The sequence below is a fragment of the Trachemys scripta genome, chromosome 6 (assembly GCF_013100865.1).
Source record: "Trachemys scripta elegans isolate TJP31775 chromosome 6, CAS_Tse_1.0, whole genome shotgun sequence".
NCBI lineage: Eukaryota > Metazoa > Chordata > Testudines > Emydidae > Trachemys > Trachemys scripta.
This window is the reverse complement of record NC_048303.1, coordinates 12,383,402-12,397,277: the sequence shown is the minus strand read 5'-3', so window position 1 is coordinate 12,397,277 and position 13,876 is coordinate 12,383,402. Positions and strand designations below refer to the sequence as shown.

Here is a 13,876-nt window from a genome sequence, read left to right as displayed (position 1 = left end):
GCAGCAAAAAAATTGTCATGGCACATCTATGTTGGAACCGGAGAGCTATGCTTTGCTTCATTTCAATTTGGAAACAAAGGGACTGTGTGCAGTAAGGAGAGCCAAAAACTCCTCTGATCTGATCCCAGCTCAGCCACTAACTTGTATGATGTTAGAGAATCACCTAACCTCTTTGTACTCAGTTTCCACATTGTAAAGCAGGCGATAATACTTCACCAGGGTGTTCCAATTATTGGAACTATACACTGCTTTGAGGATGTATCGTAATATTATACAGTACCTTTTTCACTAGCACACACACCATGACATGCGACTTTTAAAGTATACACGCCAGGAAGATACATAGCTGCTAATCGCTATTTGCAATGCTGGCCCTTTAAAATGCCTTGCTCAGGCCTGCTCCTGCCACACTGAAGTCATCTGCAAAACTCCCAAACTCTTCAGCAGGAGCAGGATTCAGCTTAGATTTCTCCAAATTATCCCCTCCTCTTCTGCTCCCCACCCCAGCTCCAGATGCCTAGCTGAAGCTAGGACTCCTTCTTCACCAGGGGACAGTACCCATGGCAGTCTCTGAAGGTTTTTTAGAAGCTTCATTTCAACAAGACGCAGGTCCTTTGGAGCAGGCATCATTTATGCTCAGTTAAGCTCTCAGATGCCCAAGAGAACCTATCTCTTTTGAAGTTTGTCCTTCTCCAAGATAACTGCTGTTTGCAGCTCGAGCTACTTTTTTTAAGCTACAAAAATTCTCAGGCCAGCTCCTTCATTGCCTTCTACACTGTGTAGTTATCTACACACGGACAAACTAAGTGTCAGGTGCAAGGCAGTGAAGAGTCAGACCCCTAGTGTTCGCAATGCTGCGCTCTCTACTGGAAAGAAAATGTTCGTTGTTTTTAATAGACAATACAACAGCACAACCTGTCACAGTGATACAATATATAAGCTAACGATTTACAGAAAGGATGGTTTGTGCCTGTCTAAGGAATGCAATGTAAAATGATATACAGACAACTCTGCATTCTATGAATGTGAGAAGTTCTTTCGAACCTCACTCCTCTGGTCCCCTCTTGAAGATTACATAGTTTTATTTCTTATCGCTACTCATGTAGTTTCTTCTCTCACACTGTTTGTAACCTTGATTTGTGAGCCAGAGAAACAGGTGACTAGCCCAGGGGAATTGGGAAACTCCTGGGATCTAGTCTCGGGTCTGCAATTCACTCTCTGTGACCTTGAACTAAGTCACCTAACCTCGGTGACTCAGTTTCCACATCTGTGAAATAGGCATAAAATCATTCTATCCTAATTTGCAAGTGACTTTTGTATTTAGTCACCAACTGTTGGCGCTCCTTGGAGAGAAAGGCTTAATTGGTAGGTCACCAATATTTCAAAACTAGGAGAGAATTGGGTCAGGAAAGTTACCAACACGGGGGCAACGGGTGTGAAAGGTCCAGGAAACCATGGCGAGGTTTATGCCAGGTATTCCAGAACCCGCTACAACAAATGGCTTTCTACAGCCCTGCTGTGAACTAAGCAGTCAAAAAAAACTCAACACATTTTAAATGCATTTATACTATAAGACAAGCTTTGAAAGATTTTATTACTGTTAAATTAGAGGGATTGTGCCATTCTTGTTCTTTATGAAATAAAATACTGCATTAAATTGTTTTTCTTGAGAAGGTGGCCAAAGTTCTGCTTGTGGAACTGCATCTGCCCTGAGGGCAAGGCCGGCTCTAGGCACCAGCAAAACAAGCTGGTGCTTGGGGCGGCACATTTTTAGGGGCGGCATGGCCGGCGCCAGAATGCCGCCCCTAAAAATGTGCCCCGGCCGCCCTAGCTCACCTCCGCTGCTGCCGCTCGCGCACCACGGCGCGCGAAACAGCTGATTCGCGAGCCGCTGCTCACCCTCCCTCCCAGCTCTCAAACCTGGGAGGGAGGGGGAGATCCTGAGCGGCCGCGGCGCGCGAAACAGCTGATTCACGCGCTGCTGCTCCCCCTCCCTCCCAGGCTTGAGAGCCTGGGGGGAGGAGGCAGGGATGGGGGCGGCCAAAATTGTTTCTGCTTGGGGCGGCAAAAATCCTAGAGCCGGCCCTGCCTGAGGGGAGAGCTAAACATGGAGACCTGCAAAATATGGCTGTGTGTGCATCAGGTTGGTTTTCGTTTGGTTAATTTATAGCTTGTTGGGGTTTTGCCATCTGCAGAATTTAATCAGCTGAGATCACTGCATTCAGTGATAACCATTTCCAAGCCCACCAGACCCCAATGGCCGTGAAAGCACTGCACATGCTGCATGATCCCCCACACGTCCATGGTATTTCAACGTCAGGCAAGTCATTTGGTCTCCTGTGCCTCTGTCAAAGCAGCTGACAAGCCAGGTAAAAACTAAGAGGATGACGAGAACCCGACACTGCATCTGAGCAAACACAGCACCAAAAAGCCCTGCAATAACAAAGTGGGTCGTATGAACCGAAAATACTTATTTACCTTCAAAATATATCCCCTCCCGCCCCGAAAACTATTTGCAGCAGTCTCTCTGGGGAAAGTTTTCAAAAGAATTTAAGTGACTTAGGTGCCCACATCCCATTGACTTCCACTTTTTGTCCACACAAATGGAGTATTACCCATAAGCCACTAGATTTTGGCAACACAAGGCATATCCTGTCGTTATGTGTTTCCAGTAGTCTCTCCAATGTGCTAGACACTGTACAAATGAAAAGGAACACTCCTTCTACCCCAATGTGCTTAACCTCATTCTTTTGCTTACTACCACCATTACTGCACACTCTTTCAAAACAAAGGCGGTTTGTTACCAAAAGCAACAGATCAGCTTGAAAAAAGACGGAAAAAAAATCCTAAAAAAATTAAATCTATCTGGGCTGTTGAGAACAAATTTTAAACATCACCACTTGCTTTGGTGATGTCCTAATACAAATGTCCACAAGATGGCAGAATGCACCATCACTCTTAAGCCTTAATCTTGCCTACTCTTCCCAGTGGGGAGTGGTATAAATATTTCCATTTCAGAACAAAAGGCTGGGAAACTGGGAAAAGGAAAGGAAAACTACCCAGGAAAACTGTGAGTGCAGACTTTTTTTTTTAGTTCATCTTTGTTCTGTTCACTTAGCCTACAATATTGATACTGCCAAAAAAACGCAGATGTCTCTTGTGATATTTTCTGCATAAACTAGAGATGGGTTCTACCAGCAAAACTTATCAAGTCTTGAATATCACAAAAGATTCAGCATGTTCAGATCTCACATTCCATTGTAGAGGCCATTGCAACTGTCAGATACAGATCTCAGTTTGGAGTGTGAATTCCCTCAAACCTGGCTGTGTTTGGAAACAGGGTTTTGATTTAGGGTCCATCTCCAGTGCAGACCCACATGAAAGTAAACCAAAATTTATGAGGCACCTAGGAGGGAGAAAGGGCCTCCACTTGGCATGCCCGATTAATGCTATCAAGGCTGAGAAAGAGCTCAGAATTCTTAGCCACTTAAAATTGAATGCATCATAGAACCACAGACGAGACCTATTAGAGCATTCAGTGCAGCACTCTTCCCACACAGGTTTTCTCCCCACTACACAGGGAACTGTTAACACACAGGTCCTGGCAGATGAACTGGAAGCAGTAACTGTCCTGTTATAAGGTGCTTATCAACAAACCACCCACAAGATTTTGAAGAGCTCACACCTGCCTGAGCTGTTTTCCTACCCTCACACCAATGCTTTTTCTAACATGCTTATGCACTATGGGGCTAGATTTGCAAAGGCACTTGGGCGCTGTAACACTCAGTGGCACACTGTCTAGCTTTTAGGCGGCTAGAAAAAAAAATCACAGGAACACCACTGCAATTCACAGAACCAGAGCTCGGCATCTAGGCTCCCTATCCAATGAACGGGGAGAGACAGGCGTCTCAGAACTCAATCCACCAAAGCCAGCACACTTGGCAGAGAGCTGCCAAAGCTAGGCAGTGGGAGGCACCAATGAGAGAGATGTGTGCTAAACCCCGCACCTCTCATGGAGTTAGGATCCAATGTCCAGGCAGCAGGGATGCGCCTCTCTCTGCTAGTGATTCACAAACAGTGGGACAAGGAGGAGGTTGAGGTGGTGGTGCCATCCACCTTGTCACTTTTAGTTCAGTGTTTAGAGCACTCAGCTGAGATGTGGGGGACCCAGACTCAATTCCCCCCCGTCTGCCACTAAGGGAGACAACATTTGAACAGGGATCTCCTGCAGCTCGCAGGAGAGAGATCAATCCACTGGGCTGAACATTATAAGCTGGGCACTATCACCTCTGCATCCAGCCAGACTTTGAAAGGGACCCCATTGGGCAGAAGGCCTCAGAGCACATCTACTAGATTGGGCCCCGAATGCAGAATAGGTGGGCTAATGCCTATCTTCCAGGTTCATGAGTCACTCTGGGGCTTAAGCAGGGGCTATGTGTTCAGATGCTTAGATTGAGGCAGCAGCGCACATGCTCAGAGGCAGAAACATAGGCGCCGAGGGAACATTTACTCTGAAAATGTAGGTGCTGGGTGAGTTTAGGTGCCCACAGGATTTGGCGGGAGTTTTGTGGATCTCAATGGAGCCTAAAACTGGGACTTGGTCCCTAAACCCAGACTAGATACCTAAGTCTGGGGGTTAGGTGCCGAAGAATCTTTGTGAATCTAGCACTATATTCCTAAGGTTCATTTAAAACCAGAGAGCGATAAACAGCAAATCAGTCATTGCCAGCATTGCATGATTACATTCAAATCCAGTTAACAATGATCTATCTGGCTTAGACCAGCTGCCAGTAAGTATTTCACTTGTCAACGATGCACGCAATAAATCCATAGCAATAAATGCACGGCTCTTAGTTTCCATATGCATAGGTGACAATACATGCACATATAAGCAAGTCTTTGAAATACACATCAAATATTCTACTAATCTGCCTACAGGCAAAATTGATACGCCAAATTAAACACTTATACAAGGTCTTTTTGATGGGTCTTTGACTGAATAACAATTCAGGTTCCCGAGTAACATGTGGCAAAGGTCATGTCTCAAAGTAAGGCTCAATGTAACATACAGGGACTGATTCTCCTCTGACACTGGTATAAATCAGGATTAACTCATTAAAATCAATGGATTTAAACAGGTGTAAGAACAGCGTGAGAGGATAATTAGGGCCATAGTATTCAAAGGCAATGGCTTTGTAGTGGACACATCAGGTGTGAAAGAAGCCAAACTCTCTGGAAAAAGAGGTTTAAACATTGGCAGAGTTTAGGAAGTCCTTCAAGATATTGGAGTACTTTTTGCTCGGTAGCTGAGAACAGAGGATCGCCCACCTCATCACACGCAAGACATTCTAATTCTTCAGTTCTGGAAGCAAGGAAGGGGGTGATTCTCAAGTCTCAGATGTCATCTGACCCAAAGAGGGACCAAACATATTCAGCTTTCGCTGAGTCCAACAGGAACTGCAGGTGTTCAGCTCTCCTTTCGAGTTTGGGACATAGCAAGTGAAGTGTAATTGAGACAGACCAGCAGGCAAACCCAACAGGAATCATTAACCTGAAAGTTTCTCCCCACTTACCACAAAGGCTGCTGTACCAGAGTGTCAAAGACAGTTTAGCCATAACTATTCTAGTGGAAAGATGTCTGGGGAGAATGGATCCCGGAAAGGAAAGGGCTGGAGAATTTTTTTCAAGACAATAATCCATATATAAACGTTTCACTCAGTATTTCAAGTGACAGTGGTGGAGCGTTGGCCTGCTAAACCCAGGGTTGTGAGTTCAATCCTTGAGGGGGCCACTTAGGGATCTGGGGCAAAATCAGTACTTGGTCCTGCTAGTGAAGGCAGGGGGCTGGACTTGATGACCTTTCAAGGTTCCTTCCAGTTCTAGGAGATAGGATATCTCTATTAATTTAATTTAAACTTTAATTTACATAGCCGGCTAGATCTCTAACCATGCGGGGTACAGCACAAGAGAAGGGGCCATCTTCATCAGCAATACGAACAAATGGGAACCAGCAATATATCAGCAATGCGGTGCCACCAAAACATACCTGCCAGACGGGAAGGACTTTCTCTATGTCATTCAGGTTGATTCCGTCTCCATCCTCGTGCTTCCCTTTTCCGAGCCTGAGCCAGGAACAACAACAATAAAAAGAAAAAGAGCACGTGAAACCAAAGTTAACGTTTCTCACCCACCACAGAAGGCGAGTTTAGTTTTCTACCGCTACATGGAAAAAAAAAAAGAATGGGGAGGATCTCCCCCAATATAACCTGTGCCTCCAAAACATCCCCATGCAGACAGGTAACCATCCGTGCCAAACATATAACTGCCTCTCCCAGATCTGTTTGCACCAAGGACTATTTGCTTCTGTGTGCATGAACATTTTTTGCATGAGGAACTTTGGCACAACTGTCTTTATCCCTCATGTTTCCCTGCGTACTGCTAATTCTCAGCACTCATCCCTGGTTCAAGCATAGGTCAGTGTCAGATTTATAGAGGATTTTTTTAAAATAAAAAGGACAGAAGGGGAAAGAAGGTTAAAAAGAAGAGCCTGGAAAGCTGCAGAGTTTGAGCACAAATGAGAGCCATTGCACTGGGATTGGTAAAGGGGTGGTGAGAAAAGCAAAACAAAAACAAAATCTAAGCCTGGTCCCACAGATCCAAATCTAAACAATTCTATTTAACTGTTGTTTATTCACTTGAAAGGGTTTTATTAATTGTAACCCACAGCAGGAAAGAAAGAGGGCCTCTGTCCCCCTCTAGTGGCTGCTCCATGTAAGAAGGTAAGGAGTCAACACAACTAGGAGACTTAGAGCCAGATCCTCAAAGGTATTTAGATGCCTAACTTCCATTGATTTCACTGGGAGTTAGGGGCCTAAATATCTTTGAGGATTTGGGCCTTAGTCTTTCAGCTTCAGGCAACGGAGACTCATGCTTGGAACCTCTCACACTAAGGGTACATCTACACTGCAATCCTGGGGTGTGACTGCAGCTCGTGTAGACATACCCAAGCCAGCTTTGATACTGGAGCAGTGACATTGCACCAGCACAGGCTTCAGCATGGGCTGCACAAACCTACCCGAAACCGTGGATAATTGCTCGGGCGGCTAGTCTGTGCTGACAGCTAGCCCCGTGACTGCAGGGCAGACATATCTTAAGAACATAGGCCGCTGTCCCTGGAGCTAAAAGGCCAAAGCGCCGATCCTGCAACTGATGGCATACGGGCAGATGGCTGTTCCTTTGTTGAGCTGAACTGAAGTCAATGCAGCTCTGTGGGGCACAGCAATCCATTCATGCGCTATCAGCTATACAGAACAGAGACCCAAGTCCCATGGCTGTGGCTGAGTCCTAGACTTCTTATGTGGGAGAGCCACAAGGGGAGGACAAAAGACTCATTCTCTACTAGCATTATTTAACTATTTTGTGCATAAGATATCCTTGGAGGGATTTGCTGAAGAGAAAAGAGAAACCTGTTCTACTGGTTGACAGCATTGCTCAAATACATTAAGAAAACACTATTTTCCTATTCTATACTGACTGTCTCATGGATGCACTTCCTGTGGGAGGAAGTTACATTTCATGCAGCTTACATCACAGAATCTATTCAGAGTCTGGGCTTTTTAAATATGTTATATCCTAATTTGTCTGCAATTATAAGGCACTAAAGGCCAATGGCAAAGCTCTCATCAGCTTCAATGATAGGGGATCATAGAATATCAGGGTTGGAAGGGACCTTAGGAGGTCATCTAGTCCAACCCCCTGCTCAAAGCAGGACCAATCCCCAGACAGATTTTTGCCCCAAATCCCTAAGTAGCCCCCTCAAGGATTGAACTCATAACCCTGGATTTAGCAGGCCAATGCTCAAACCACTGAGCTATCCCTCCCCAATAGGATAGACCTAGAATTGTATTGTGTAAATAAGTCCGATGCCCAGCAATTTTCATCCCTACCTTCCTGTTCGAGTTATAGGAACGTATATTTTTATTAAGGTTTATATGTATAATAAAACTAAAGTGAGGTGCTTTCCGTTATTGGATTTTAAAATATGTTTACAAATATTTAATGTATGTTCAATGGGGCCAGTGATCATGACTGACCACAGTTAGTACAGATAAACAAAGGACAGTCCCAACCAGTAATATATATACTGTGTGCTTCAGAAAGGCTAATTTCCCAAAGCTGAGGAAAATTATGAGCAAAACTGAGAGGAAAAAGTTAGACAAATGTGCATGAAAATTCTGAGTTCTTTAAGAAAAATTCATTAGATGGCCAAAAATAAACTATGATTCCACAATTGAGGAAGAGGACAACTGTGGGTTAAAGCCTATCTGAGTTCAGTGGGGAAGTGAAGGCTGCAAATAGTTTAAAATAGATAATATAACAAATGGATAAAAGGAGAAGTAGACAGCAATCAATATAAATTAAAAGTTATGAAGTGTAGAAAGTTGATAAAGGAAGCAAGAGAAATCAGGGACATTAATCCCAGGGAAAATAATAGAAAAGCTGACACAGGATTCAGTTAATAAAGAAATAAAGGATGGAAATATAATTAATGCCAGTCAACATAGTTTTATGAAAAACAGAACTTGTCAAACAAACCTAGTTTCATTTTTTGATAAGATTACAAGTTTGATTGATGAAAGGAAACTATGCAGATGTAGTAGACTTTTGTAAGGCATGTGATTTAGTACCACATGACATTCTGATTAAAAAAATAGCACTGTAACGGGGTGCTTACCCTGCTCCTGTCTGAGGGGTTTAAAACAGCCCTGGCAGAGGGCTGGGGCAAAGGGAAAAGCTACTGGACTGATTGAGGAAGTAGCCACAGCTGGGCCACGCCCCAGTCAGGCCCCAGCTGGCCCTATATAAGAGGCTGGGAGCCAGGCACTCAGAGTCTCTCTCTGCTTTCAGAGGGAGAAGGACCTGGCTGCAGGGAGCTAGACAGGGTACCTGTAGTGGAGTAGGGCTGGGGAAAGGCTGGGGAGCTCCAGCCTGGATAGCCCCAGGCTGCGGCCTAGCGGAAGGCCAAGGAGTACTGGGGGTTGCAGAGGGCAGCCCAGGGGTAGTCCAAGGCAGCAGGTCCAAAGCCCCCTTGCCAGTGATGAGTGGCTTACACTGCAGTCTGCCCCAGGGAGCAGGGGCTAGTTGGTGACTGGCAGTGGCCTAGTGTTGAGGCAAGGTGGGGATAGTGGGTAGGGGTTCCCCAGGGAGGGGAGACCCAGATCTGTGGGATACTGCCAGGGAGGCAGCATCCCAGTAACAGGGGCACTAGGTCCTGGGAGGGACATGGGGGGGCCAGTGCAGAGGACAAGGCGGATCACTGGCCTGTGGAGGGCGCGCCAGAGGCTGGTGAGCTAATTCCCTGGATGACCAACAGGAGGCGCCGCAGGGATGAGTCCGCTCTTCTACAAACACTATAGAATATTTAATGAATCACACATTAAATGGATGAGGAACTGGCTAACTGAGACATGTCACAAAGCAACAGAGGGTCCTCTGGCACCTTTAAGACTAACAGAAATATTGGGAGCATAAGCTTTCGTGGGTAAGAACCTCACTTCTTCAGACTTGCATCTGAAGAAGTGAGGTTCTTACCCACGAGAGCATATGCTCCCAATACTTCTGTTAGTCTTAAAGGTGCCACAGGACCCTCTGTTGCTTTTTACAGATTCAGAATAACCCTGATACATCTCAATGTAGTTGTCAATGGGGAATCATCATCGAATGGAGGTGTTTGCAGTGGAGTTCTGCAGAAATTGGTTCCAGGCCCCACACTATTCAATATTTTCATCAATGATCTGAAGTCAACATAAAATCACTGCTGATAAAACTTGCAGATGATACAAAGATTGGCAGGTAAATACTGATGATAGCACAGTCACACAGACTGATTTGGATCAGTTGGCAAGGTGGGACCATTCAAACAAAATGGATTCCAGCCAAATGCAAGGTCATACACCCAGGAACAAAGTGTGCAGGCCGTACCAACAGAATGTGGGACTGTATCCTGGAAAGCAGTGACTCTGAAAAGGATTTAGGGATCACAGCGGACATAATAGAACATGAGCTTTAAGTTTTTCTGCCCACTGTTCCTGGATGGGGGGGGGAGAACCAACACAAGCAAAAGGAGAAATTGATTAACTAGCTGACTATCCAGGGGATAGACAGAGAAGTTATGATTAAACAAAATGCTGTTGAATGCACAAAGTATGCAAACTCAAAGAGAGATAAAAAAAATTCTCTAGTCTTAATTCTAGTAGGGGTTATTTGTAACTTCTATTACTGACAATTATTGGGAAATATTTTCAAACCCAAGCAAAACTTAAGTTGATGATGTCCATTTAACTTTCCTATTTCTGCTATCCCTTCTTATTTCAATTCGGCAGCTGTATTATTTAGTTCCGGTAAGAGTTTTGATGCACATTTTGTGTGAAAGGCAACAAACAAAAATAAAGCCCCAGTCCTGCAATCTGGCTCACGTGGGTGGCCTCTTTCACCTGAATGGTGGCCCACTGTTTTCAATAGGGCTCCATGTTGACACACAGATCTACCCATGCTGATCCAACTGCAGGATCAAGGCCTAAAGTTGTAGTTTATTAGGATAAAGTTTTAATTTCCAATCAACCCATCCAGAGTCCGCCCCCGCCCAAACCTGCTGCCTTTAAACTACATTATGAATCTGAGGTAGCCCACAAGGACATTCCTGATGCATCCTTTTGTACTGAGCAACTGTAGTCAGTAAAATCACTCGCTGTCCCTGGAACAAATGAGCATAACAAGGTGAATTAAGCATAGGGTTTTGTCTTTATCCTTGCTATTGTGGATTTAAGTTGGACTCTGATAAAGAAACCCCAAACCAACATTCAATAGTGTTTATCTGGTAGAATTAAAGACTTATTTGTCTAGTGCCTTTCATCCAAAAGGAGCCCAAAGCAAACTCTGAACTGCAGAATCATTGCCCGGCTGAAATCCAGCCACCTCTGCAGTGAAACAATACAACTTTTTAATGGCATCCAGCAACACGGCATGCCAATTCAGGGCAGAAAATTAATAATATTGTATCAGGTAAATCTGTATCTAGGAAGAGACAATCGCTCAATTAGAAACTGGTGAACACATCTACTATAGTGCAAAACAATCCTGCATTAGCAGGGCAGATGATCCAATCAATATAAAATGTCTCTTTCGCCTCCAATGGCCATGATTATCTGAAAAGTGCCATGAGATCTTGAGCACAATGTATTTGATTTTTACATAACACCGTTCGTATAAAATTCTTAAAAACCAGAGGTAGACAAAAATATCACCAGTTAAAAATGCTTTAGAAGTTATTCTAGCTATTCTGTAAGATGCTATTTATAAACTCCATAGAACACCAGTCCACAAAGACCTAGGCCAATGTTTTGAGTGCATAATGAAGTTGTGCAAGATAGCCTGCTTTGCTTCTCACCAGTTCGAGGGCCTGGTCTCCCACACAGCTATCTAAAACGGACAGTTACCAAGTCCTGTCTTTGGGATGCTCCACCAATTGTGATACAATGCTTAACTAAACATTCAGTCCTAGAGGGGTACATTTTAATGGCGTGTACTTGAAACTTTCAATTTTTTTCCAGCAAATGGAAAAATTGAATGAGTGCCATCTGGCTTCATTAGATAAGATATTTTAATCCTTCCGGTCGCTCCTTGTAAACAGGAACATACTTTTTCATCCCTCTTCAGACAAAAGTAAGCATCACCTGAGGCCAAATTTAGCCCTGGAGTAACTATATTCTTATCTCTAAAGAAATGATACCCTTCCATTTGCTGGAGACTTTACGGAGTTACATCAAGGATCGACTGGTATCTTGTCATAACTAGGACATACAGAATATGTAGTGGCCTCCGTATCCACAGCCAGCATTGCTCCTTAGCTGGTCAATGTTTAGGTGCCAGGACTGACTGACTGACTGGCTGGGAGTGGGGAGACCACCTACATTAAGATCTGGCAACTTCTCAACTTGCAGAAGCCACGAACAATGAGGCAACGATTTCTTTCTACACCACTGGTGAGTAACACCTAGAATACTGCTCACAGTACTGGACACCTTAGGACCTGGAGGAGGCTCAGGTTGATAAACTGGAGAGAATGAAGAAAAAGATGACTAAGGGACTGCAAGGACTGATTTATGAAGAAGGATTGAAAACAGTACCAGTAAATATTTGTAGCTTTATACAACTATGGTGGAATACAGCCTCAGTGTAAAAGCATTTAGATTGTGTTAAATGCCAAGGATAGAGAGGGACTGTTTAATAACATACACAGGTTTATGGCTAGGAGATATAGAATGAAATTATGGCAAGGAAAATTTATGAAGAATATTTTCGTGTTCCACTATAGCACTGTGGAAGTCTTGCTAGAGAAAGAGGTGGAAGCCGTGTCCCTTAGGATTTTTTAAAGCAGAGATGGACCTAAATCAGAGAAATGGGCTCTAGTCCTTCCCATTGTTAAGGGGTGTTTGACCTAAGGGATTTAGTTTGGCCCCATATTTGTTGGAAACTGGCCTGGTCAAAGCAATAGAAAATCTAATAGAGGGAACAGTTCCACACTAGCCCCCGCAGGAGATGACCCAAGCTTCCACCTCAAATTTCTAATATCCGCCACATGACCCATTTGTGTTTCCCCACCCTGAAGCCAAGCACGTGCACAAACACCCACGCACACACCCACACAGTATTAGAGAAGACAACACGATGGCACTTACCCTTCTCTGTCTATGTGCGGGAGCGGGTGTTTGGGGGTGTTCCGGAGCTTCCTGTGAATCTGTGTGAAGTCCAGCTTTTCAGGCTGTAAATCCCAGGTTGCACCACTAGGAAGGGAGAGAGAGAATGCACTACTAATTAAATGTGTTCATATTGGGAAGAGCATATCATATATACTTGCCCTTTATTTTCCAAAGGCTATTGTTTCTGGAGACATTGTTTCTGCTTCCAGTGGTCCCTGACCAGGTACCCCCAACTTTTACACTTAAGCACCCCAAATAAAAACTCTAGGTGCAGCACCTAAACCTTTTTAGCTACACATGCTCTTAACTTTTGAAAAGTTCCCCTCAGTCTTTTGCTGCAGCAGCTAGTCTGGTCCATGCAGTGGAGATGCCCTCTCAGGAATCATCATCTGTTGCTTGGAAGATCCCTGCTGGAAGGTGCATTACATAGCCTGGGGCGCAGGATCAACAAGTGCCAAGGAAGATACTTCCTTCGGGAGATCAAAGCCTGCAGTGCTCTATGGACAGCACAGAATGGAGCACGGAGCTGGGAGGAAAGTTTATTTTCTTAATTTAATCCTTTGTGCTTGATTGGAGCAGTACCCTCAGTGCCCACGTGCGGGAATGAAAACTGAAGAGCTCCTGACTCAAGTACTGATGCAAAATGCACATGCACACTGCTGATATATGGACAAACAACTGAATTTGCCCAAGTCCCTGAGAGGCCTCTTCGGTTCTGTGTATCAAGATTCCTCGACAGATATGGGCATGTCTACACAGCAACTGGAGGTGTTATTGCAGCTCAGGTAGCTAGGCATGATTAAAAACAGCAGTGAAGACACGGAGCACAGACCCCCGTGCAAGCTAGGAATATGAGTATATACCCAGGATTCCGGGAGGGCTTGTACAGCCAAGTGCCACCACGTCTTCACTGCTAATTTTTATTCAAGCTGGCAGGGATATGCCTCCACAATGTGCAATCACACCTCCAACTGTAGCATAGACATAGCCTTAAACTAGTCAAATTAGTGCACCTTTGGTGTGCAAACAATCCCACCGACCTCCTCTAGCTTGAACTCCAGCAAAAACAAGGTGCACGTTATCTGCACTTAGGACGAGGGACTGGACTGGGGAGGAGG

The 13,876-nt window shown here is 44.6% G+C and overlaps 1 long non-coding RNA gene across 1 annotated transcript in view; it reads right to left on the bottom strand.

The window, feature by feature from the left end:
* LOC117878953 overlaps positions 1–12,851 on the bottom strand; it is a 51,493-nt gene extending 38,642 nt beyond the window's left edge. The window contains exons 1-2 of the long non-coding RNA XR_004646148.1: positions 12,738–12,851; positions 6,047–6,122 (exon numbers count right to left, since the gene is read on the bottom strand). This is a non-coding gene — a long non-coding RNA (uncharacterized LOC117878953). The remainder of the gene's footprint in view (positions 1–6,046; positions 6,123–12,737) is intronic.
* Positions 12,852–13,876: the final 1,025 nt, after the last annotated feature.